Source organism: Prinia subflava, chromosome 3 (assembly GCF_021018805.1).
Source record: "Prinia subflava isolate CZ2003 ecotype Zambia chromosome 3, Cam_Psub_1.2, whole genome shotgun sequence".
In the NCBI taxonomy this organism is placed as follows: domain Eukaryota; kingdom Metazoa; phylum Chordata; class Aves; order Passeriformes; family Cisticolidae; genus Prinia; species Prinia subflava.
This window is the reverse complement of record NC_086249.1, coordinates 9,274,793-9,302,058: the sequence shown is the minus strand read 5'-3', so window position 1 is coordinate 9,302,058 and position 27,266 is coordinate 9,274,793. Positions and strand designations below refer to the sequence as shown.

The 27,266-nt window shown below is 41.0% G+C and overlaps 1 long non-coding RNA gene across 12 annotated transcripts in view; it reads right to left on the bottom strand.

Moving 5' to 3' along the window:
• The window catches only part of LOC134548810 (uncharacterized), a 111,145-nt gene extending 95,520 nt beyond the window's left edge, over positions 1–15,625 (bottom strand). For 5 of the 12 annotated variants that reach the window (XR_010079904.1, XR_010079903.1, XR_010079907.1 and 2 more), the window contains exons 1-2: positions 15,468–15,619; positions 4,441–4,516 (exon numbers count right to left, since the gene is read on the bottom strand). This is a non-coding gene — a long non-coding RNA (uncharacterized LOC134548810). Of the gene's footprint in view, positions 1–4,369; positions 4,517–15,467 lie in introns of all 12 variants that reach the window. The other 7 variants (XR_010079906.1, XR_010079911.1, XR_010079915.1 and 4 more) reach the window with 5 other exon arrangements.
• Between the last annotated feature and the right edge of the window lie 11,641 nt (positions 15,626–27,266).

The following is a 27,266-nucleotide window of genomic DNA, read 5'->3' as shown; positions in this document are numbered from 1 at the left end:
TGAAAGAATATGATGGTTCACAGTCTCTGGAGCACTTGACCCTACAGGGCTGGTGGACTCTTGTGGAAAGCCTTGATTTGAACACAGCTGTGCCACAGACCTAAAAGTGCCAACCACAATCCTGGTCTATGGGAGTAAGACCAAGCCTTTGAATCTGACCCAAAATACGACCAGTGGTCAGCACCAGCAGCAACAAGCTGACCCTGTGTGGGTGACTACTGTCAGATGACATAATGGTGCTTCTCCACTGGTTTTGGTTAAACTTCTGTACACCTTAAGGCAGGTGAGACTAGACACTGACCTTTGCTTCCAAAGGAAAATGAAGATTTGACATTTTCACCTAGAAAACAGAATCTTTCTACTTACTATGGTCAGCAAATGACTTCATTTGCCACCTATGCATGTGCCTGGCAGAAATAAAGATGCCTTTTTTGCAAAAAGAAGAAAGGAATCACAGATAATGAATTAAAATCTCCATGACTGAACTGTTTTCTGCAAGACTGTGTATTCTCATTTTCATTCTGATACCTGTCACTGTAGAAGACATCTTTGTTCTGCTGTATAATATTTCACCATTTTGGCTACAACCACTCTCTAAGGATACAAGGGAGGAAAGGGAGAGGATGCAACTTTTATTAAGTCAGATAATGTTCTGGGAATTATGATTTTGGATTTGGCCTTGAGGCCAAAAGCAACTACATTTTATTCAACTTTATCAGTTTGTCAATGAAAATAGGTACTTTCTTCCAAAATACTGTCATTAAACTCCACATATATTTTTTGTGATTGTGTCTAGATTTTTAGGTCCCCGTTTAACCACTGATAGTTCTTCCTGCCCCTGTGTCTTCAGTAATTTCTTTATACTTCCTGAAGCATTTGGTTTTTATTCCATAACAAAATTATCATCCATGCTTGGCAGACATTGCCTGAGAAGACTCTGCAATACTGCAAACATACTCACTAGCTAGTTTAAAACTCTATTTTGACAACACTGAATGGCTTATTGTGCCTTTTTGTTTGCATTGTATTAATTTGTTCTGATTATTGCTGCCTTAAATTAACACTCAGGAACTTTGGTTATATCCAGCCAAAATTATATTTGTTCATACGCATGTAGGCAGATAACAGAGCTTAGTTCTTAGGTTTGAACCTAACTCAAGGAGCCTTGGAACAGGATTGTGTTGCTCTCAGGAAATGTGCACTGTTTTATTCTGTGACTTCCTTGAATTTATACGTAGGAGAATCACTTTCTAAGCTGTGTCCATTGTACAGACCATCCATGTCATCCAGCATCAGGTAATTAATACTAAGGTGATCAGCCTTGCCTTTTGACAATGGAAAATATCCTTTTCTTAAGTTCATCAAGAAGAAAGGCAAGTTACTGAATTAATATTGCAAGGTCTGGGTAATAGTTTGCTTTCTTTAAGCTTAGGTCTCCCTTTTGAAGATGTCTTTGCTTTTTATCAGTATTTTTCAAAAGCAATTACAAGAAAAAAGCCAGAAAATCATGTTTAGCGGTAAATATTAGTGCAACAGGATCTGGCTTTAACATAAATGTACCAGAGATGTAAGAATGTGTTATAACTTGAATATATACAGTGGAAATTGCTCAGTCAAGTCTGTGCTATTTAGTAAGTGCTTAGAAAGTGTTTGCACAAACTGATGGATTCAATATACATTGTCTTCATAATTTTCAATGACTGCACCCCTTGAGCACTATCATTTGTAGTGTCATAGGGAGCAGCCACGTGACTATAATGACCATGAGGAGGAATTAAAAAAAACCCAACAAACTAAACCCAAGTTTGCTAACGCATCTTTTATTGGTCTAATTCTCTCAGGCCACCTGTTCTCTAGCTGCATAAAACCAAACAGCTGTGAACCCAGTGAACTCCAGGAAAGTGCACGAATCCAACACTGCAGATCAGGAGCCTGGATGTGACCTAACTCCAGTTTCAGAAACAAAACAAATAAACCATAGTGGTGTTCGCATGACATTTTTAGTGGCCTGAAAATCTGCCATATCACGTTGCACCTAATCTGCAGCTGACAGCATGTCCTGATCCTGCCCTGCCCTGCCAGCCAGCCCCATGGCAGAGAAGCCAGTGCTCTGGCACCAGCTGAGGCAGGTTTTGTTCGGGTTGAGCCAGGTGATTAATTCAGCTCACCTTGCAGCCACACAACCATTACATCTGCTGGAGGAAAGGCAGAGGGGACACACAGCCAGGCACAAGCAGATTGATGGGGGATATTAGTCCTTTCATTAGCATTTCCCCATTAAATGGGGCAGGTTAACTTGAAAATGGATGCTGAGAAAAAGCAACACTTCATTTCTCTGGTGTTTCAATAACCTAAATAAAGCACCAACAAATTCCCACACTCACTAAAGTTAAAATAAAACAATGTGGTCACAGGTGAGAATCATGTTTGGTAAACTTTTGAGTATGAATGTGTCAAAACCAGGGTAGAATGACAGAAAAAGGTGAAGATATGTTCCAGAGTGCAACAGTATGTATAAAATATTACACATGTGTCAAAACAGAGTGAGATTTTCCATGCACTTCAGTTCAATCTCACAGCTTGGTTAATTGATTTGGATGCTGCTTTAAAAATCTGCTTCCCTTTTAAAGCTAAACACGGAACATTTGAGACTTCACACGAGCCCCTCAGCATTGACCTCATTCACACATTTTATAAAGTAACCACACTGACAGCAAGGACCGAAGGACAGGGTCCCAGAGCTGAGCATGTCATTTCAAAGAAAAGAGAGTCCTCTAGCGGAGAATTCCGAGTTTTACTCTCCACGTAGCATTTGAGGGATTTAATTTTTAACTGAGTTTGTAATGCAAAAAATACCCCAGCTTACAAGCCCCTACTGAAGATACAGTGAACATTTTAAATCCTACGAATTCATGCCCATTGTCAGCTTCTTTGACAAAGTTTCTAGTTCTTTTTACTCGGACTCTTTTTTGTTCTTTGCTTATTTGTTTTGGTTTGGTCTTAAGGAGATTACAGCTGCATTAGGAATCAACAAATATACACACGCTTTAGTAATCTTCTTTTTTTCTGCTATTAAAAAAGAAGTGTCATCTGATAAAGTAGGAGAAGGAATCACTTGTTTTATGTGACTCTCCCAACAACATGAACGATCAAATGGAGCACTGGCAAATTACTCAAACACTCTTGCAAATAGGAAATATGCTTCCAGGAACAAGAATCGGTTCACAAGTAATGTACCAGCAGCAGAAAGTTAAATTAGCAATGAATATCAATCACAATGAAGCACTCAACCAGCTCTCGATGTGACACAACTCGAAGGGACACAATGTACTTTGAAAGGGCACTGATGTAATAGGATGAGACACGGTGACCTTTGTATGGTTGCCTTATTTGCTACACAGGCAGCAATCAAGCAACTATAAACAGCCCTGAGATTTCGTTCCTGACCTCTCCTGAACATTTTTCATTTAATAACGTGTCAGTGGATTTTACATTGTCCCTTCCTGTTTGGACTGCACATAGGTGGGGAAAAGGGAGACCACGACAGATGGCAAAAGCCTGATCTGGTGGAGAAAGGCTCTCCCCTGTGAAAGACCTCTGTGAGTTACAGGGTTGAGGAGACAGAACCTGTGCTCGTGTCAAGAAGAAAAGGCAAAGCAGTTCAGTTCATATTCTCCTATTTTTCTCTGATATATTTCATCTTAGCTTGATATTCCTGTTACCAATCTTCTATCTATCTTACACCAGACAGGGAATTTCCTGTGCAGGGTGCAGTCCTTATTGTACCAAATGTATTGACAACTCTTGCAAATTTATCCCAAGACTTGCAATTTCTGGAAGTATTTGCAGAGACCAGCTGCCAGACCATAAAATTTCAAATGAATGTCAGCTTTTATTTGAGGAAAAAAGTGGAAAGTTAAAAAAAAACCCAAAAAACCACCACAAATCGAAGTCTCCAAATCTAGAGCATAAATTCAGAAATACAGAATATATTGGTGTAAGTATGTTTCATACTTTTTGAAGCCCTCTGGCACTGCTCTGAGGCTCGAGCTGTGATTTCTGACTGTCTGGAGCTGCCAGTTCTGTGCCTGTGATAATTTCTCATGTGGAGACTTTATTCTCCACCACACAGCTCTGGCCACTTCTGAGTTGCAGGGCACAAAGTGAATTTGGCAGACAGCAAGATCTGTCTGTGTGCGTCAATCACGCTTACTAAAATGTCTCTCCTTATTCATTACATCCAAATGCTTTGTGAGTAAACTAACAGTGAATCGCAGAGCAGAGGATGTTCTCGTGGTTGGAGGGCACAGTTTGGCTAGGAAAATAGAGTAGGAACACCTAATTCTCACAGTATTTTTTTCCTCTTTACCTCAGATGCTGAAGTGCTGGGAAACATAATCCTCAGCAGTTTTCCTGCACATTTGCTTTCTAGTATTGTACCTGTGTTATCTCCCCTTTCATTTCCTTCCACGGTAGCGACACGCAATTCCTCACCTGGGTAGAAGTATTGGAAAATCTGAAAATGCAAAGACAAAATAAGTGTAAAACAGAATTTTTTGTCTAAATTCAATGATGATTAAATAACATTAAAAAAATTATAAATACAGTCTTTACATGATTTTTCTTCAACTGTATTCCTAATATTTTGCATCCTTTTCTTCTTTCTTATATTCTAGCAGATGGCATATCTGGGTGTATGTGCAGAGACATGGGACTCTGGCAGTAACCTGTATTCAGTCTCATTTGTTGTCATGAAAATTCTCATTAGGGTTAATTTCATGCAATAAGAAAATTGAAACCAACCTTAAATTACATGAGATTTCTGAAGTAAATTTTAGCTGGCAACAAAGTACACTGCCATTCCTATGGCTTCTCACTGAGTTTTCAGCTCATGAGTTTTCTGGGTCTCAAGCATTTCCAAAACTAGTAAATTTACTTTAGCAGGCCTCATTCAAAGCAGGAATAACAGCAATTCTTCATTGCCCCATCATTACCTTAATATGCTAAGTTTATGCCCAGCTTAATACTTCATTAGGAATGGAACGCACACCTAACCTATGGGGACAGAGAAGAAAAAAAAGCATCTAAAATGCTTTGAATAAATTTGTAGAAAATGTACTTTGAGTTTTTTGAAGCCTAATTGTGCTGTGCTTCTAAGAGACTTTGAGGGCTTTTCCTATGGATCCTCTGAAGACTTGATCACTAAAAAGAAGGTAAATTAGATTACAGCATAAAGTGAAGTCTGCATTTGGTGCTTTGGGACTGCTTGTTACACGATGCCAGAGGTTTCCACAAGAGTGAGCAAGCTGTGAATGCAGCATTATCACAGAGAGTAATATAAGCAGAGTGGAGTCACTGAGAGACAGCAAAGCCGATTTCAGTTCTTTTTCTCAATTTCTTAATGTGGTTTTCTTCAGTGAAAAATAACCACTACCCCAGCTTTGACTGCTGGTGCCCTAGAAGAAACCAGCAGTCAAAGAAACCACTCCCTTGCACTCTGTTTTAATCCACTGGCTTGCTCCCACCATCACCTCCTGGAATGACAGCTTTTTTACAAGCACTCCTAGACTGAGCCATAGAAAGGGGAAAAAATCCATTTTCAGCGTGAAGGAGGGTTGTAGGCCTAAGTTTCAGTGGTGGACTGGTGTTTGGGTTCATGTTTTTTCCTTTTCTCAGGGAATTTTCTTCCCATGTGTTGTCAGGGAGATGGTGAATGCACAGTGATCTAGGGACCAGATGTGGCTGAGTGCCTTACTGATGGAATGGTTCTGGGGAGGTGGGAAACCAGGGTGTTTCGAGCAGTTTCTTGGTAGGGTGGTGAGCAGTTTTTGCCTGGTTGGGAGTACAAATGGTCGTGTGGTACTTCCTCACCTTGGACCTCTCCTGTGCAGCGGTTTTCAACACTGCATGGAGCTCTGCCTGCCGCCTTGCAAGCCCATCGCTTGCAAGAGAGGAAGAGAGTCCTGGCTGCTCCACTGACTGAGATTTCATCAGCTGCCTGTGCTGAGAAACCATCCCAGCCATGGGGGTGCCTGGGGAGGTTGTCCCCTGCCCCACTGGAGCTGCAGTGTGGATGCTGCAGCCTGGAGCCAGAGCAGCATCCCCACCGGACCTCTTCTCTGAGATGAGGGAGAGGATCCATCAAGGACTATCCCAATGGAAGAGAAGGAATATGATGATAATGGCACTGAGAATAGGTATGTGTGAAGAACCAATTTAATCTTTATTTATGGCTCAACATTGTCTGGGTTTTATCTTATAAATCCATTTTCTGACATGGGGTGAAAAATTACTGTACACGTGCGGGGAGCCCTAACACGTGGCACGTGCAAGGGCCAGCTTGGACAGGTGAGGGGCAGGAGACCACTGACATTAGGGTCTCTAGGTGGACAGCACATTTAGAAAATGCAAGGAAGCTCTGTCTCTGGGGTGACTTTGCCTGACAGCCGATCAGGCCAGAGAAAACTTCCACCACTGGGCTGCAAGCGACTCCCCTTAGAGGTGAGGAAACTCTGTTGCCCAGGAGAAGTTTCCCATAAAAGCAGTTAACTACACCACAACAGGGTTCCCACTGCTTTGCTAGCACAGCTTGGAAAGCAGGTGTTACAAATGCACTGCAGCACTGTCCTGCTGGTGTTTCTGTTGGAAGTGTAAGGTTTCAGAAAAGGATCTTTCAGGCAGGTAAAAAGCTGCTTCTGACAATTGTGAATCTTAGCAAGTTCTATAAACAGAAGGTGACAATTTGCATCTGTGCAATATCCAGTGCTGCAATATTTTCAGAATGAATTTGGTTACTACTGTTACTTAATACACTGTTTTAACTGGAACACCTTTTTTAAGTAAAGAGAAAGCACCAGTGTGGGGAAATCATATTAAATATTTTCATCTGTTAATTCAACTGACTTCTAATCCACTTAAGAGCACCTGAAGTCACTAATGTGAATTAAAGTCTTGATTCTACAAGCACTGTGCGAAGGCTCTAGTGGTATCAAAGAGCCTAATTATACATATATATTTTAAGTCTTTGCATAGATATTTTCAGAATGGTGGCTCATATGTATTGCTTCAGTTTCAAACTCAATAAAAAAGAATCTCTGTAAGACACAGTAAGTTAAGACACATCGTATTTTACCAGTACCATTGCAGCTATCAAAATTAGCCTGGCTAGAAATGTAAAAGCTTCATTTCCTAATGAGTAAATGCACAACATGAAGTATTGCTCAGCTCTGTGCCAGTTTCTTTTTTGCAAGTTATTGTAGTTAGACTGAAGAGTTGTTCAATATTTTTTTATACAGTATTTCAGAAACTGATTTTTTTTATTTTTGGCCATACAGCATGTGTGGGAACATGTGCTGACGGAGTCGTTTTCTGTTTCTGAGCCTTACTAGTTTAGAATATGGAATCTTTGCTTCACAGAGTTGTATGTTTTGATACGTGACTGAAATTTAAAATTTAAAAACACTGGTTTATATCCTTTATGGATCTCAGTTTGCCATCAAAATGCTACTGCTGAATTAGTTATTGTGTGTTTTCAGTCATCAAATTTAATCCAGTAATTCAACTCTTTAAGAAAGATGCTTTTTAGGGACTTGACAGCACAGCATCATAAGCAGAACATGTAAACTTTGGTCATAACAAAATTTAAACTTCTTCTCTATTCTCTATACGGTAGTGTGACATAGCAATAAAACCCTTTTTGTTGTTGTTGTTTGTCTAATTATATATATATGGTATCTATCTATCTATCTCATATATATATATATATATATATTTTCTAGTAAACAACTGTTATTCCTTTTCCATATCTTTATCTGGAGGCCCTGTCATTTCAAAGTTGTAACAGTTTGGAGGGAGGGGTCATCTTTCCATCCAGGAAGGTTCTCACCCTCCTTGGCAGACATTTATGTCTTAAACCAGGACAACTGACTAACTGGTATGCCTGTGTGCCTCTCATCATTCCTACTGCAGTCCACTTCCTCCACACAGGACACGCTGTTGCTGTGACCTTCTTCACTTTAACTTCTGCAGATTCTTTAGGCATCTGATATAGTATGCAAGAGTGAAAAAAATCTTTTTTTTTTTTTTATTCCAGTAAACCCATAAACTCAGAAAAAATACATAAAGCACACAAAACTTCACGTGTACTAATGTATTTCTTGAAACTATGTGGTGCCTTATGTCACTCCATTTGCAGAACTTGTGCAGTGGTACAGGTTCATTTATTAGTGCAGAACCCCTTACTAACATGTATCACCTTTTTATTTGGATTGCCCCTGTAACCACACTGAACATTGTCTTTCCTTGATACTGGCAGCCTATAATTACATCTGTACACAAGTAATTTTTGGTCAGCTGTGTATTGGTCTTTCTTGTAAGACAGTTCTAGGTCAGTTGCTCACGTGAAGTGCAGAAAATATTGAATGGTTTAAACATGTGTTTCTATACTTTCTGCTGGGAGAACTTGCTTTCTGGGGTGCCCCATCCATATTTCTTGTGCTTCTAAAGCAGAGCTGGATTATTCTCAACTATTATAGGTAGAACCTGGAGTAATATGGAAGACTGTCCCATGCCAGCTCTTACACTTTTGATTTGAAGCCCCTGCTGAGAGAGGATCTATAAAGGTTAGAGTTACAGGGAAATTTCCTCTGGTTTTTAACAGGTAGAAGCATCAGCTTTGTGCACTGCAGACAGTCAAATCTGTTTGGGCAGAATCATCACATCACTGGCAATCATGCTGATCAGCTTCATGCTCACTCTTTCCTCTTGCTAGTCTGACAGTTCATAAACATTTATCCTTTTTTTTTTTTAATACTAAGACAGGGGAAAGAAATGCTTTTTTACTTTTGGTTCTTTGTTTTTCATTGAATGGCATTCCACTCTTCATATAAAAGAAGATCCTGACATAGTACAGCAGTATTACTAACAAATAATGCAGTTTGGCCAAGATGAAGTGCATGCAATGGAAAAAAAAAAACCCTCATGTATCAGGCAATTCTGACAGATTATTAGCTCATAATGTACATCAACTGCTTGCAATATGTAAAGAAAATGAGTGCCTTATGAATGGTTTTCTGAAATCACATCATCAATCATTCAATTCCTCAAATATATTATAAAGAAACCAGAATCACAATGTTTTAAGATCACTTGCTGACAAAGGAAGCAACCTCAAAGTACAGTCTCTGGTAAGAAACAAGGAAACGTGCCCTGTCCCTTCCATCCATCCATCCCCATTCTTCCCACATCCCTGTCCCCACCAGCTGATGAAAACCAACCTTCTGCAGCAGGAAAAATGAATTTAATTATTTTCTGTCCTTTTTTTTCACTTAGTTACAGGGATGTGGAAAACTTCTACAGTATGAGTGCTCTGAGCAAAATATAAATGCTTTGTAATAAAAAAAGAAGTGCATAGGTAAGGAACCTGGGCTGGAAAAGTGTCACCGCAAAATGTTATCAGTCTTAAAGCCTATGAGATACAAACTAGAGGGGGTGAGGGGTTTACAAAAGAGATAATCTCAGACAATCCTTTATGCAGGCAGTATACAGGGGGGAATTTAATCAGTTCAGAGGTGGCTCATTATTTTTATATAAACAACTCGTTTCCATTTCCAGCTAGCTGAGTGCTCCTGCTGCTGGGCACTGAAGGAAGCTCAGCAAGGGCACAGATGTTGAGAACTGTGGTAAGGTAACTTCAAATGATTTAATGTCTGTACTGCGAGAGAAGTTAATTTATCATGTGAGAATGAATTCAAAAAAGAACTTCTTATTTCTGCTAATAAAATATCTTCTTGCTAGAAACCTAGTTTCAGTTTTTCATGCAGGCAGCAATTCTTATTAATCTCTACCATTTGACTGACACATACTTCAATTTTCAGATGATTTTTCTGCAGTGTTGGAACAGTATATTAGCTGAAAAATACACTCTGGAATGTGAGCATAAAGTATGCATCCATTATGCAGCAGCATCAAGGCAGAATTAGACTGCACTTTGAGACAAGATATAGTATCTGTCGCTCCTGTGAATGAGCCTTGATTAAATTAAATTCCCTACAGGGACAAAGGTTCAAAAGTTCCTGGTTTAATAAAACATACGGCAGAAAATGTGGGAAACAGTCAAGTATGTGAAGCGTTAGCACTGTAAATGGATCTGTTTCCCAAGTACGTGCACTTCCTCTGTACATAGCCACAAATACATTGTTCTTAAATAACTCAGTGTTTGCACTACTCACAGAATGTGTGTGAAATATCCCCCAGTGGGCATAGGTACAGCTTTGTGTACACTCTGCCTGAGGAACAGAAATTCCAAGATACCACTGCGAACTGGAAATTCTGGGGTCTTTTATTTAACTGAAATATATTTAAAAATGTAAAAGCCATATATTATTTATTTTGCTATTGGGTTCAACATAACTGCATCCACATTTTCAGCCTTTAGAGAGCCCTTTTATCGTCTCTGAAATCTTCCATAGATAATGCCACAAAGAAAAGCTGAACTATTTGTAGCTTGGGAAGATAATGGGAGTTCAGAGTATGGTTTTCACATAAGCATTTGACAGTTTTGAGCAAATATAAACCCATTATATAAACCAAAATTAATAAATTATACTATTATTATATAAACCAAAATACAAGATCATTCCAGGTCCTGGAATGGAGGATGACCTGCTCAGAGACAGAACTGATGATCCCTGGGCTACAATAGTTGGATGCATGAATAGAAGGAGATGACAGAGGTTTGGGGGCTTAACTATGTTAACTGAAGCTGTGGCTAATTGTAGGGCATTTTGTTGAACTTTTCCTGATTTTCTCATATTAAGGATTCAAATTGTTTGGTAATGTCTTCTGGGAAAAAAACTACATGTTTTGAGAAAAGAAACAGCACTTCAAACTACTCATAGTTTTCCTGGATGGCTTTTCAAACTTTTTCATGTCTCTGAATTTTGAGTTAAGTGGTTCAAACAAAAAGATGTTTATTTGTCATTCTTGTCAAGAGACAAAATATCCTACCCAGAACAACAACCACCACATAGAAACAAAATCCTTCCACAGGCCTGTATTGAGACACAACACCACCAAACCCAAGAACCGAGTGGATAATTTATACACTTTTTTTAATGTACATTTCCACAGTTCTTTTTCCTTTCAATGAGTATAGGAGTGCACCTTCAGAGGGAAGGATAAAACCAGCTGATTCATCTTCCACAGAGGAGCATAACTGATCACCACATCCACTGTGAATTTTGTCAGGACACTGTCAGCACTGACAAGTCTTAATTGGTTTGACCAGCTTCCCTGGAACCACTCCCCCTCCCAGACCTGCTCTGCCCCTGTTCTCTAACAGGGCTTCCCAGGAGGTGGATCCCCTGTTTGTGTCATGACCCTTGGCTCCAATCCTGTCTCATCCCTGCTGCCCTGGATGGCCCTGGCCCTGGTCCATGCCCTCTCCTGTGCCCGGGCTCCTGACAGGTGCAGCACAAGCCTCTGGCTCTGCCGACCCCAGCTGGAGAGGGCATTGCCTGTGCTGGAGTTACCCCTGGCCCCAGCTCACCTTCCCTTGGGAGCAGCCCCACTGTCACTGTTCCCTGACAAACAGGACAAAAGTTGACTGAACTCACAGCAAGCTAAGTTCTGGATAACCATTAAAAAAATTTCCAAACTGTAACCTTTTTCTAAGGTCCCTTCCAGTCCTAACTTCCCTGAGCCCGTGAGGTGCTTGCAACAGCCACAACTGAATCTGAATGCACTGGTTATAAAGCTAAAAGATTTAGGGTTTTGGTTTTTTGATTTTTTTTCTCCTGAGTGGCTCCAGGGTGTATTTACATGGTTTTTCACAATTACAGACGACACCTCCTCTTCAAAACTCCATGAAATTGGTGCTCTGCAGCAGACCTGTAACTGATCTTGTAACAAAATTTCAGCTAGCTGTCAGCTTTGGCACCAGTGGTGGTCCCACTAACCCAGCAGCTCCTCTTTAGCTTTTCTCACAGAATACAAGTGGATCTGCAGACAATCTGCTCTTGATGCCACTAAGTGCATCTTGAGACTTTTCTATCTGCCACTAAGGTATATTCTGGCCATCTTCAGGAAAAAAAAATAAAAAGGAGACTAGATAAGCCCATATGGGATTCTTAAAATATCTGTAACATTCCAGAGTAACAGATTTTGCTATTTTGCAAAATACCACTGCAAGCTTTCCTGTACAATGCATTTTGTACGAGGCATGAATAAATTTCCTTGATACTGAGATGCCCAGCTGGGGTGTCTCAGGCCACAGCTTGTGTGACACAGCACCATGGCATCAACATGACGGCTGCCTCCGGACAAACAAGTTAAATTAAAATAATCATGAGCACAAACTGGAAAATAAATGAGTTAGCTTTGTATTTGCAATGGAAATCAATCAGGGCACACGAGAGCTTTCACTTTGATGTTCTCCCAGATTTGTATAATAGCTGTTTTGATGTTTGCCTGAGATGTGCCTCCATCTTTTTCCAGCCCTCTATCTGGAAGGTGAATACAAATGTAACAGCTGACTCTCTCTTCTCTGTCACTTAAATCTTTCACTGTGTATGAACACAAGGAAAGCACCCCCAAAGATACATCAGTTCAGTTAAAGAAGTCACATACAGGCATTATGATGAAGCAGGACATAAGCACTATATGTATGGTCAGAGATATTATTCTGATTAGAGCTGAGCTGAATCGATATTTTGTTGACACCACCCCCACACAAACATCTCTCACCTCCCCAGAGCTGCTTGTTCTCACCTGCAGCTGCTGCCTCGGCCAGAGATCCCTGCCACTGCATTTGGGTTTCATTTGTTTGTTCCACTTTGAATAAGCTGAGGTATGCAGGCTCTAAATCAGTTCTGAGAAATGACCCAAATGAAAAAGAAGAATTCTCTTTATAAGAAAAGGTTTGTTTCAAGCCAGCTCAATCTATTGGCTGGAGATCAACCAGGGAAATACTTAAATGAAAGCTCTGAGAGGTGAAATCTCTGTTGGCCTTGAGGTGTGGGTGGAGAAAGGGGTCAGGGAGATAAAACATTTCCCTCAATCCGCTACCTGCAGCACAGCTCGAGCCCCCATTCTATAAAGTAAGAAGTATTACCTAAAATACAGAAATGAGAAGGTTCCCTTCACAGCACCCTCATTACCTGTTTTATTGTCAAATGACTGAAAGGACTGACTGATTCAGTTTTAAGGCACCATAGAAGAAGTCAGCTCTACTAGTGGCTCAGCTCTATCAGTGTGGGTTTTTTCTGCAACTAAGAAGTTGAATCCAAGTGCTGCTAAATGAAGATTTTTATGAAGATGCTTTAGATTATGTTTATTACCAGGAATTTCGCCTCTCCTTTGTGAAGTGACATGCTTTTAAACTTGTCAAGAAGAATATTTGTTATTAAAGAAAAATCTCTAAAAAGTAAGTCATCTGTAATTATTAGTTCTATGCTCTTCATCTTACTGCCTGCCTTCCATGTCTTTTTTGATGGAGTTTTCTCTAGCATTCATAAATAATTGACACTGTTGATGATTTTTCTTAAAGTATGACATCTATCAAAAACCTTAAGAGATTGGCAAAGATAAAATAGCATGGTATAGTTTCTTACCCGGAGGAGCAATAAAAAATTCCAATTCCTGAAAATGCATGCCAGCTAGGATAGATTTTTCATTATTATTATTAATACCTTCCTCTTTTGTCTGTCTTCCTTTCTGTTTTTGTTTGTGTTGTTTGTTTTGGGGTTGTTTGGGTTTTTTTAACAGTACTCAGGTTTGATCATTCCTATTAATAAGCAAGGCAACACTTGAATCCTCCTGCACATTTGGGGTTCTGGCTTTTGTAGAAATATAAAGGAAATTCTTCTCAGAAAGAATTCTTCTCAGTAAAAATTTCTTCATGGAAAAAGCTGTCAAATACTGGAACAGATGGCCCAAAAATGGAGTCACCATCCCTGGAGGTGTTCAAGAAATGACTGGATGTAGCACTCAATGCCATGATCTAGTTTTCGGGCTGTAGATCTATCAAAGGCTGGACTAAATGATCTTGGAAATCTTTTCCAACGTAAATGATTCTGTGATCATCATGCCTGGAAGGGCTTCCTGCTAAATCTCTTGCCACTAAACTGAAAGGAAGAAGGGGCTGATCTCCTAGCTTATTTTCCTGTCAAAGTAGAAAACTCACTCTTGTAGGTTATGACTTTGGCCTTCAAAAAATGGGTGTTTTCTTAGGTGAACACTTCCTTATCAGTGGGCTGAGACCCACAAACCCATAGGGCCACTTTCCAGTTCATCCTGTGAATCCTCTGATACTACCCACTAGCTTGGGGATGAGCGGGGTTCTTTTTTGAGAACAAGGTATAAATATTTCCAGCTTGACCTTTGAAGACAGTCTAATTAAGTGGTATTGCTTCTCTCCTCTACTGTTTATACTGAACCAGATCCTTTTCATGCCTGACCCTGTGTCTGAAAGTGAAGGGCTGACCTCTGTTAGTCCCAGCAAGGGTTACACTGGCTGCCAAGTTTCATCACACAGGTCCAGGCACTGCACACTAAAAAAGGAGGACAAAAGTTACAAGATTCATATACTCCACAAACTCACTGTAGTCTTAGATTAGCTGTGAAAGTTTAATCTGGCCATCAAAACAATATGTAACTGCTTGAGAACACCACTGGCTTGGTTGAAAAAAAAACAGAAAATGGTCAAAAATGGTCTTCTGCAAGGTCTTCATCTCAGATCTATACTGTGGCTTAACTTGCAAAAACTGAAAAAATCCCAGCACCATCAGACTGAGGGTAGCCTCTGGTAGTTGCTAACACCTCAGGGGAGAAAAGAATTAAGAAGCTATTCAAGAAGATTGGGCGCACCTGCAAATGTCTGTAATACTCTAAGTCAGGGATAAAAACTTGAAATTAGGGGGAGGGCAGTATTTGCAGGTCTACATCTGAAAAAGGACACAGACTGTGTATGCTAAGACTGTAAGTAAGGTTTCAGAAGGAAGAGCCCTCTTCTGGAACTACACAGGTCTAGCATTATAAAGGCAATTTTTTTTTTTTCTGACTAGAAAGTGGTATATTGACAGACAGTATAATTGTCCTAAGACAAGGCAGCCCCACTCCACTGTACTAAGAAGGAGATATTTCTCAGGAGGTGATGGGGGGAAGGGGTTAATTTAATGGTTTGGTTTTTTTTGTCTGCATCAATGGTGAGATCACTGTCAAATGCTATGTCCAGTTCTGAGATTAGTGTCTCTGAAAAGATACTGAACAATTTGGAAAGGCCTCAGAGAATGACTGGATCTGGAATGGTCCAAGAATGAAAGAAAGAAAAACTGTATGTATCAGTAAGTATATGCTGAGCTTGCACTTCAGTAGAGAAGACTCCTGAAGGTGAATACAGATACATGAAAACAAAGGCTTGTTTTCTTTGTCTTTACAAGGAAAAAAACCCACAAACAACAACAACTTACTCAGGACTTCCCATGCTAAGCAAAAGTTCGGTTGTTTTCATTCCCTGTTGCTACCTCCAGTGGGAAGTGTGGCTTTGTGCGGGAAGCTGGGGCGAGGCCCAGCGGCTCGAAGGGCAGGGCAGCGCTGCAGGGCAGGGGAGGGACCGGGGCAGCGCCTGCGGGGCAGGTGAGGGACCGGGGCAGCGCCTGCGGGGCAGGGGAGGGACCGGGGCAGCGCCTGCGGGTCACTGCCCGGGCCGGCAGGGCACGCAGGGCCCGCTGGTGCTCCGGCGGTCCTCAGCGCAGGAGAGCCGCTCCCAACGCGGGCTGCGGGGCCACGCCTGGGCACGGGGGTAGCAGATGGCCGCTTCAGCCCTAAGGAAAGGGTTCAGCTCTTTGTTGTCTTTTCCTCAGCCTTCCTTGCCCAGGTGCTGAGCTGGGATGAAGCAGTGGCACGGGAAGGCTTTGCCATGGCAGCTCCAGGGTACGGGTGAACCGCGGCTTTCTCGTGTTCAGGGCGCTGTCGCCCCAAACAAGCTGATCAGGGATCGTGTTCACCCTCACAACCCGCAAGGCTGCCTGTAAATCAGCGAGCCTGACCTGACTTATGAGAGCCTTAAATCCGTAGTAGGTATTTCCTTCACCTCTGGAACAGGTGGATTGACTTAAAGGAATTAACTACAAACACAGCTGCCTCTCAGGCTCTTTGTAATCCCCTGGAAAACACCGCGGTGGCTGACAGGCAGGTGTACGCTCCCCGGAAATTACCACCGCGTGTTCGGCCGAATCCGCACGGAATCTCCCATCGTGCTGGCCCGAGCCCAGCGTGAGGGCACCCAGCCACTGCCCGGCTGTCTCAGAGCCCCCCGAAGCCGGGCTGCCCTGCATTTCCCCCGGGTGTGCTTTCCCAAACATGGGATGTATGTGGCTCCTTCCCGGCCCGCGGAGGCTCCACCACGAGGTGGCGGCGCGGGCCGGGGCTGTGGGGCCGGGACCGCCCTGCTCCCGCGGGGCCCGCCCTTCTCCGGCCGCCCTTTTCCTGCCGGGACCGCCCTTCTCCTGCCGCGCTTCTCCTGCTGGGACCGCCCTTCTCCGGCGGGGACCGACCTTTTCCTGCCGGGCCCGCCCTTCTCCTGGTGCTGGTTTGGCCGTGCCCGCCCTCAGCACGCAGCCGCCCGTGCGAGGGGGAGTAAGGCGCGCCTCGCTGCGAGCCCCGTGCGAGCTGTGTGGGCTCTGTAGCTGAGAGGGGTATGCACTTCAAAAAACAGAATGACAGGATCGTTCGGGTTGGAAAGGGCCTCTGGGGATCACCCGCCCCACCCCCGTGCCAAGGCAGGGTCACCAGGAGCGGGTGACACAGGAATGTGGCCAGGTGGGGTTGGAGCGTCTCCAGAGAGGGACAGACTCCACACCCTCCCTGGGCAGCTGTTCCAGTGCTCTGCCACCCTCAGTGCAAGGTTCTGCCTGATGTTGAGATGGATCTTCTTCTGTTTTAGTTTATAGGCACTGCTCCTTGTCCTGTTGCTGAGCACCACTGTGAAAAGCCTGGCTCCAACCTCTTGGCACCCACCTTGGATGTATTTGTGTGTACTGATGAACTCCCCTCTCAGCCTTCTCCAGACTAAACAGGCACAGCTCCTGCCGTCTCTCCTTGTAAGAGAGGTGCTCCAGACCTATCATCAGCTTTAGTCAGGTGGTTACTGACCTATAATTATTTTTTTAAAACTATTTATAGGATTGAAGATGTCAGATTTGTGAGGCAATAACACTCTTTTACTATGGTGCCATTAGAGTACTGCCTCGAGGAGATGCAAATATAGAGAGCTAGCTTGTGTAAATTCCTCATGGTAGTGTATTTAGCTGGATTAGTTCCTTTAAACAAATCTCCTCAGGCTTATGTTTTAAATTAAGATAGTGAGTAGTCCTGCTGAAGTTGGAGAGATAGAGAATTTGGTATGGAAATTCATTGACTCAGGATTAGCCTATATATTCAGCCTCTCTAAAACATTTTTTCTTTGGAATGTGGGTGGAATGCAGGTGGAAAACCTGTGCTACCTTCTTTGGGCTTTCCCAGTGTGCCTGTACCCACAGCACGACTGGTCACCCCCTGTGACCAGCCTGCCAAAATGGGTGAGGAAAATCGTAAAGACGCTGCCACGAGATGTGGTTCTGCCTCAGCATGACCTTAGAACTTTGTTGGCTTCAGCGAAGTTCTGCTCAATACAAATGAAGGTCTGAAAGGGAGAGATGTATTAATAATTCATTATAAATCTGTTACTGATGGCAAGAAAAGCAAGCTCTCTAAAAATGAACGCAAGCCATGGTGTTTGTCTCAAGGATTCTATTACTCAAGCTGAGATGGCAACAAAGCACTTTGAAGGTTAATTATGGACCGTATGATGGCAGCAATGGATGAGATGTGGTAATCATGTAATCAACCAGAGATGCTTTAGAGACATTTCCAAAGGTCTATATTTAAAAGATGAAGGGAGATACTGCAAAAACTAGGAAGTGGTGAGAGAGAAAGCATGAAGAAAAACTCACCAAGTGAGCAGTTAGGAGTGACTCATGAGTCGGTGAAATACTATTCTGCTTGTCTAGCATGGGACATTTCATTTTAGCATATAAAGGAATCCAGGTGTCAGAACGAGTTTACATAATGGAGATTAAACAACTAAACTTCATTCACACTTTCTGTTGTTAAGGAGAAAATATGCTGATTTATAATGACTATTAAAAATTACCATATTATTTTGGTGGCTTATATATAGTTCTATCCCTTTATTGCTGGCCACAAATCTGAATTCCTAAGATGATTTTAAAGTCAGTTTCCTATGATCAAGAAAGTCTTGTCAGATGTTAGATGGAGCCTGACTAATTAAGAAACTGCTTTCAGGCTCTGCTAGAAGATCAGAGATTGCTCTTGATTTGCATCTTAATAAGAAATCCGTGAAGGTGTAAAGAGTTCCTTTGGTTATTAAAATATGACCTGAATGTTGCAACCTGTTACAGGTAAGCATGTTGATATGAAAGTAGCACAGAGAGAAAAAAACTCATCACACTTTTCTATTTTTTAGTTGTTTCCAGTTCATACTGTCTATGCAAATCAAATTAAGGGACTCCAGCATTCTTATTAAATTTACTGGTCAGGAGCTGAGGAACATTATTAAGTGCTTGCATTTGGTGCTTGCAATATGGCAAGAAGCAAAGATGTGTAAGACACCAGTAAAGAGCAATTTTATGCCTGGTGCTTTCAAGCTCACCTCTTTAGATACTATTTGCATCTCATCACTAGTCCCTCTTCATATTTATTTGTGTTGTCACCTGCAGAAAAGGAGACTGAGCATAGGCAAAGGGAAATAAATAATAAAAGGGATGAATTCAAATGTAGGAGAAGGCAGAGTAATAGTGAGATTTTATATAATGCTCTTTATCTTGAGTGCTTCTTAAAGCTGAAGTGAACAGTAGCTGTAAATGAAGTGTTTCTTCCTTCACTAGCTCAGAAATCCCTAAACTGTAGCACTATGAGCTGTAAGTCAGCCTGTGGCATAAACCCCTAATCTGTCTCTGAGGCCCTGTGCACATGTTATGTACTGAGGGTAGTGTTACTAAGAGGTTACTCATACCTTTCTCTCACATGGTGTAATTAATACAGAGCAAGTGACTCCAAAACCTAAGAGCAGCCAGAACGGAGTAAGTGTGGATTGTCCCAAATCTCAAAGAATGTGTGAGTGGATGGTGTTAATAGCCTGATTATGTAGCAGCGAGGGTTTAAACATAGACTATGAGGCTTATAATTTTCTTTCTTAAGGGGCAACTAACTTGACAGTAAGCACCTTGTGGGGGAATATGGCTTTCTAGAGGAGCTGTGGGAGTGGTCAGCTTTTATTTCAGGGGGCACGTAAGTCCTGTTGAGTGCTGCAAGTGTTCATGCCTGATCTGTAGTGCTCTGAGAGCATTTACAGGCACCCTGACTCACCAGAATGTCTCCTGCACTTAATCTTTTTTAGGGCTTAATGTTTTAGGAAAAAAGTTCTACCTTGTTTATACCACTTCTGCATCTGTAGCAAGATTTGTATCAGATGTCACAGGCTCACTCCTTAGAAATCTCGCATAGCAGACATTTATGTTTCAGAGGAATGGCACTTGGAAAAATCAGCTCCAAAACCTTTGTTGACCTTCTGTGAGCTATGTTAAATGACCTGTATTAGAACAGAGAACCAGCAGTAACTGTGTGCTGTTTGAGTTGCCCAAGGAAAAGGCACAATCATACAGGTACACAGAAGGAGTCTGAGAAGATTCTTCCTATAAAGTTTTATATTTCTTAAAATTTTTCTTTCCAGTTGTTGATGAGATGTGCTTTGGAAGCAGAACATAATTTCTGTTCAATAACACTGCCTCAATTCTCTCACTGTCAGAGATTCCTAAAGCACAGTTGTGACTAATACTGTAAAAATATAACTATGTGACAGTTTCAGAGGAAGTTCTGCTTTATTTGGGCTGGACAGCTGGAAAAATTTTAGATACTGCATGATTTGCAAAAATGTTTGAGTTCTCCTGGAGGTTTTATTTGAAAAAAATCATCTGATAGCTGCACAATAAACTAAATTATTATAACACCAGGAATCAATCAGAAATAATTTCAAGATACAAGGAGACTGTATATATGCAAATATCATACAAGATATTTCATAACAACCCCTTCAAAATTGTAATTTGCAACTTGAAAGACTAAATAATCTGATTTTCTTAGAAGTGTATTTCAAATGCCTCTTGATTTGGAGCAAGTGATACCTCCTAATTTGAGGGACCTTTTCAAGTCTGGACTAATCCCCATTTCCTTTTTGAAACCAGAGAGAATATGTAGGAGTTGCTGCTGTGAAGATGCATTACCATCTCAAAAGTGACTGTTAAGAAATTATTTAGAAATAATAAGCTGGAGTTATCAATACTTGAACTAGCTTTAATTTAGCTATTGAAGTAATGGAAGTGGCAATACAAGAGTTGGATAGGAGTAATTGGCTCTCAGCAGGTAAGCTGGGTAAAAGTCTGTTCCTTCCTGCCATGAATGGCCTTTAATATAAACTTCTCACACTTGACCAGGCAGTTTCAGGTTAACTTGGCTATCTCTAGAGTGCTGTTCTAGCTAAGTTCTCTTTGTGTGGTAACTGCTGTAAGTTACTGGCCTAAAATGGTTTTTGAATCTTTTTTTTTTCCCTCTTTCATTCCAAAATAATGGTAATACATGCTCATTCATAAAGCAAGATGTATTTTTCTTTTAGGAGAATGATATTTAATTTCCATAGTTCAAGCCTATCTTGTATTAAAGTTCAATTCCCGTAGATTAAAACCCTGCCTTTCTTTCAGCTAGAAGAAATTCAGATATCCTTGAGATCATCACCTCAGACCTGAACATTGGAGATCTCTAAAAACAGCAGATTAATTTCTTAGTGTACCAGCTGAAGCAGAAATAGTCAAATATGGTGCCAAGGTAGATAACCTGTTTTAAGACATGTATTTTATGTCAAATGATCCCTGACATTATACTCAAGGAACAGTCAATCACTGCTATCGAGAGTGTTTACCATACTGCACTGTGTAGTGGTTTCTATTCCATATGCTTAGAAAATAGGTCCAAAGACAGACATTTACATGAAAAATGGCCAGATTTTTAGTGCTGTGCCATCTGTGCTGAATAATTCTCAAGTTTCTGGTTTACATTAATGGCAGTATGAAAACGGATGACAAAGTGGAGGGAAATCATCACAGGTTATTCAAAATCATTCCTGCAGTAGCTAAAATCTGTGAATTTGTCAGATGATATGTACTTAAACATTTGTCTCAAGGAAAGTTAGGATTTTGAGCAGTGGTTTGAATGGAAGGGCAGAGCACAGTTGTGGCTGAGAAGTGAATGGCCCAGTCTGAGCTGTACTGTTCAGGTAATATGGTACCTCTCATATTCCCTCAGAGCCTGTCCCTGCTGATTTTAAATTCTTCAAACGTCATTTTCCTTTTCCTCTCTCTGAGAGTGAAGAAAAAAATGTATATATGTATATTGTGTGTGTGTGTAGAACAGCTTAGTGGAGACCTTAGTTAAAAAACCAAGGTTTTAGTGAGAAATTTCATTGGTATGGGATGAGATTGTCATCCACTTTTGCAGAAAAGGCTCCCAAAGTACAAATCCAGTTCTTGGAGAAGTTCTTTTCCTTGCCATGATCATTTCTTTAAGAAGGATGTCATGATATACTTGTAGCTTTCTTTGAATTCAGAAAAAAAGTTTACAGATACAGAATTGCAGTTATTTATAAAAATCTAAAATATTGTTTTATGGGTTTGGGAAAAGATGGCTAGATCTCAGGGTTTTGATGGTATCATCAATTATTTTAGTTTCAGCAAAGTGGCAAGAAGATGTTGTGTAAGCCTTAATTATTCCTATTAATTTCATTTCTCTTTCTCTTTCATTTCTACTTAAGTAACACAAGTTAAGTACAGTTTTAGAAATTCTTGTGGAAGTTTCAAAAGTTTGCCATAGTCTCTGCAATGTTTTTTCTGTAGGTGGAGTAGCAAAGATATTATTTTTTTAGAAAGAATGTTTAAAAAATCAAGGCTTTGTAACCTAGGGTGGGACAGAGCCCAGTGCAGGGAGAGAGGATTCTCCTACAGGAACTACCTGAGGTTGTGTAACAACCTGGAAAAGAATCTTGCTTGTTTGTGAGTCATTTGCACTCAGAGTTTGGAATTTGGATTTCTGGGTTGTTAAAGATAATGCTAATTACACAGAGGATACATAACAGGTAGAATCATAGGTTTCAAGGGGTTTGGATATTATTTTTTGCATAAATTCTTAATGACTGTGGTGTTATGTTGCTGAAAAAGCTTGGAGTATTTGGGACATAAATTACTGTCTGTACACTGCCTTAAAGAGTGTTCAGTGAACTACAGGCTGGGGGCAGCTGGAAAGCTGCCTGGCAGAAAAGGACCAGGGGGTGCTGGTGACATGGGCCAGCTGTGCCCAGGTGGCCAAGAGGGCCAAAGGCACCTGGCCTGGATCAGCAGTGGTGTGGCAGCAGGGCCAGGGTAGGGATTGTCCTCCCCTCTACTGGCACCCCTGAAACCACCCCTCAAATCCTGTGTGTGTTCAGTTTTGGGCTCCTCACTACAAAAGGACATTGAAGTGTTGCATGTAGGGCCTTCTTGTAAGGAAGATTTAAATCAGATGTGAGGAAACATTTGTTCAGAGAAAGGGTTGTTAAGCATTGGAATAGGCTGCCCAGGGAAGTGTTGGAGTCACCATCCCTGGAGGTGTTTAAAAGATGTGTAAATGTGACACTGAAGGACATGGTTTAATGGGGGCCTTGGTAATGCTGGGTTAATGGTTGGACTCAAAAATCTTAAAGCTCTTTTTCAACCTTAAAAATTCTGTGATTCTGTCTGGTTAAGAATTGACCAGATGGAAGTCAAGCTAGAACCTGTAATATCAGTTTTTATCCTGAAGTCAGGTACTTATTCCAGACAGCTCTAGACACCTGGTTTCAATGCTGAAAACTAGACTGCTTATCTCTCACATTTGCTAATAAGAGCTCAGTGTTCAGGACTAAAAAGATTGGAACTCCTGCAGGAGTCCCTCTCATGTCACTCTGTAGCAGGATCTAGCTGACTAGATACCATTTCTTGATCACAAGCGAGGTACAACCATCTTAAAAACCTTGAAATGACTCCACAATCAAAAAAAAAACCCAAGAAGAATCCATTATAAAAAACATTAAAAGTACTGCATTTGATATATTTTATTCTACGCTAAGCTGTATCTTTAAACAAAGAGGTTACAAAGGTAAACACTGCCTGTCTCAATTTTAACACCATAGTTAAAGAGAAACCTACCCACTGATGATCTCCGCCCTCCCCCTTTCTAATTTTACAAATGCCTTCATTTTGGAAGCAGGAGGGGACAGAGGCAATAAGAAAAGAGAGATGTATCTGCAGTGTCTGACTGCTGGGAAATAAATAAATAAATATATCCCATTGATTTTTCCATATGCCATATTTCAGCCAGGTGGCTGCCCTTTTCCCCATGTGTCAATTAAAAAGTTGTTGTAGAGGCAGTGAAGGCCCAGCCTTGCTGTCACCCTTGTGTCACAGGGTCTGTGCAGAGGGCAGGATCAGACGTGACTGATCTCACATCTTGTCCTGCTCTGAGTTGTAACATCATCACAACTTCAGAGCACACAATGTGTGGGACCTGTGAGTGTCATTGCCTGGCTTGGCCCGTGAGAAACCTGGAGATATCAGTGTGTCCAGTTCTGTTCTTCCTTGTCTGGGCTTTCTCCGCAGTCTTGTGTCCCAGCCTTGAATGTTGCTGTAGCTTTTCAGAAAGCTGCTTCATGTGAAAATGGCCTGGCCTCTACTAATTACAATAGCTCCTTGTTCTGCTGCCAAGAAAATAGCATCATCAGCTACTTGGATTATACAGAATATTACAGAATAAAAACAACAACAGAAATACACTGTTATTTTTCCTTCCTCATATCCTGCCTTGTGACAGGAATCCCTCTCCCTGCTAAATTCATTGGTTAACAACAAACAAAGATGCTTTTAACAGCTGTCTCCCTATAGCTTGTCCTCTGTGGAGAAAAATACACTAGAGCCATGATAATATTTAAAACTGGCTTACCATCATAGTTTTGGTTTTTTTTAGTAAACTTCACTTGACTTGTAACCTCTCCTAAACAGGGATAATACTCTTTTCTTGCATCTACATACAATGGAGCATCTACAAGCCAAATATTAAAGAAGAGCTTAAATAATTTTTCCACCATTTTAGTAACATCAGCAGAGATAATTGTTCACTGAAGAGATACAGTGTCACCACAAAACTCCTGAAGTGACCAGAAGTTGTGGCTTAACTTGGGGATTTGGGCTTGCTTCTGCCCTTCATTCCTATTAATAGAAGACTGTTTCTCAATGTTTTTGGAAATTATGTAAATGTATTTGGCTGAATATCAAATACTGATTTATTAGAAACATTTTTTTTAAGCTTAGAAAACTGTCTACTTTTCCCAAGGGAAATGCTTTGAGAAAAGGATAAGGACATCACTTTCCCTTGCTGTAGGTCACTAATTTTGGTCAACAGAATCGAGACTTTAATTTCCAAGGACTCCCTCTGTAGTCCACAGAGTGGAAGTGGATCTCCCAGGGAATTCCTGATCAGAAGTCTATCTCAGATATTCTGTGCCATCTTTCAGGGGAGGCTTGTGGAGGAGAGGAGAAAGCAAATTGTCTCAGACTCTCTGCAGTACGTGAGGGGTGGATGTGCCTTGGTGGTCCCAGTTTTTCAGTGCTGGAGGCTGGCTGGGTGCTCTCCTGGCAGGCTGCCATGCACAGATGGAGAGGAAGGTGCCAGTTTCCACCTGCTGTTGTGCCCTGTCTCCTCCAGAGCTGCTGCACAAAGGATGGTGAGTTGGAATGTCTTGTGAGCCTAATACCTGGATTGTGGGCCACCAGTTCACAGCCACCTTTTCTTTGGAGTATCAGTCCATCCTTTCTCTGCTCTTACAGTTTCTCTGTTACCACCTGTCTTTTGTTTTTCAAAGTTATTATAGATGAGATATCTGCCATTTTGAGGCAAAATCTTCTTGCTCATGCTTACAGCAAGCAAATTACGTGACATTAAGTTCTGACTAATGCTTTGTTCCAATTGTGGTTGTCAGCTGTAGGTGAGAACGTCTGCATTCAGAAATCACTGACTCTGCCTTTGCACACAGAGGGTGGTCTCAGGAATATGTTCCAGCACTGCAGCCCCTCTGCCCTGCCACGTGTTGTCCCCACAGCTGTGTCAGGCTGCCCATAGCTTGGTCACTTGTATCTATGAGAAAGGAGATGCTCAACTGTTTGAAGTCGTGGGTACATACTCACCTGTATCCAGCATTCAGATATTCAAAGCATCACAGTTTGGGATCTACCCAAAACTGGACTTCAGGGGAGTCACCTGAGACTTTGAGGTGCTCTGACTGATTTAGACAATTCTCTAGGTGGGCACAGACCTCCTGCATCTTAGTGATGACAGTCCTGCAATTTGATGTTCTTTTGCAATGCACTGCTTCAGTTTCTATTAAACTTTACTCCAACAGAATGCTTTAAGTATCTGGATCTTGAAATTCATGGCTGGATTCTTTAATATTCATCATTTTCATCCGATGAAATTGCTCAGCTCCTCTACAGTAATTGAGACATATAAAATTTCCTTGATTCTGAAACTTTGGTGAGTTCAGAAGTCAGAAGAGATAGTATCCTACCAAAGGATTTATCCACCAAAGTTTCAGAATCCACAGACTGTAATGGCTATGCTGTTGCTTTTGCTGTCAGCAGTGTATATTTTTATTAATAGATACTACTTTGTTTTGTTCTCATTTAGCCTGGTAGCCCAACGTTTAACATAGCTGAGAATCAGATTTTACCTAAAGAACATTTCATTTATTGAAGACTGTTTGAAATTACTAGTTTAATGAATATATTGCAACTTAGCCCATAACCAAGAATCTCACCTTCTTTCTGTGCAATTCCAGTTCTGCATAACAAAGAGAGGGCCATATGTATCCAGGGGAAACTGAATCACTTAAGCAGAAAATAAAGTCTGTCAAAACACTACATAAATGCTGCACATGCATCTTTTTTAATTGAGTTGGCTAAGTTGAGAGATTTCCAGTGTATTCTGAATGTCTAATCCCTGGACCAAGTCAAAGAATGATCTGCCACTCCTCAGGCTAAAATACAAGTCACGAGTTAAACAATCAGTCCTTTAAAGGAACAGTGAATATGTGTAAATTGGTGACGGTTTTAGAGCTCATTGAGTCAAGTCATCTCATGAATTTAGTTTATTGATCAAGAAATGCTGCATCAGGGGCTTCATTGCCACCCTTCCCAGAGATGGAACCTAATGTGCTGCAGTACAGGCTGACATGAAAAGGGTTTGAAATCTACAGAGCTAAGCAGAGATGTGCCTGTATCTAAGAGTAGCTCTTACAGTACATTTAGCTTAGGACATGCAAAAGGCCTCCAATATTTCTGTCTTGTAATGAAGGCTTTAAAAACATCCTCTCATAAAGAAAATACTTGAAGGGAGGGGAAGAAGCTTCTTAATGATTCCTTTCAGTGGGTCACTGCTCTGCAGTGGCTCTCTGAGCTGCTATGGATTTTTACATTTTCTTGAGCACAGCTGGGCTTTCATTTTCCCTGGCATTTTTCATTCAGATATAAATAGCTACTACACCAATATTACCAAGAATATCTTTAAAGAAATAACTGATGAAGCCATTAAAAAAACCTTGAACTAAAGCTTTCCTGAATGCTATCGTTTTCATGCCTCTGTTCTGGGTGCTCATGAGTCTATTTAGGAACTGTAAATTTAGGGAGAGAAATAGAAAGGTGTATGCTGAGTACAGAAGATGTGATATTTAGTGTATCTTTTTAGAGATTCTTTTTTTTAATGCAACATTATTTCTGTCAAAATTGAAATGCTTTGAAAAATGTGCTAAGTTGATGTAAGTCTGTAAAAAGGAGAACTGAGAAAGCATTAAAAAGTCCAGCAAAGAATATTTTGACCATTTTTACAAAATTTCTAAATGTGAAATGTGTTATTTAAAAGAATAAAAGAAATCTAAATTCCAGGAAATGTATTGCAGCAACAGAACAACAAAATATATTGAATTTAAATGGGAAAAAATTGTAATTGGGAAAAAAAATTCTGTGAAACAGAAAATCCAATTCCTGGCCAGGTCTGTTTAGTGACAATTTCCTAAATCTGCAAATACTTTTGATTCATAG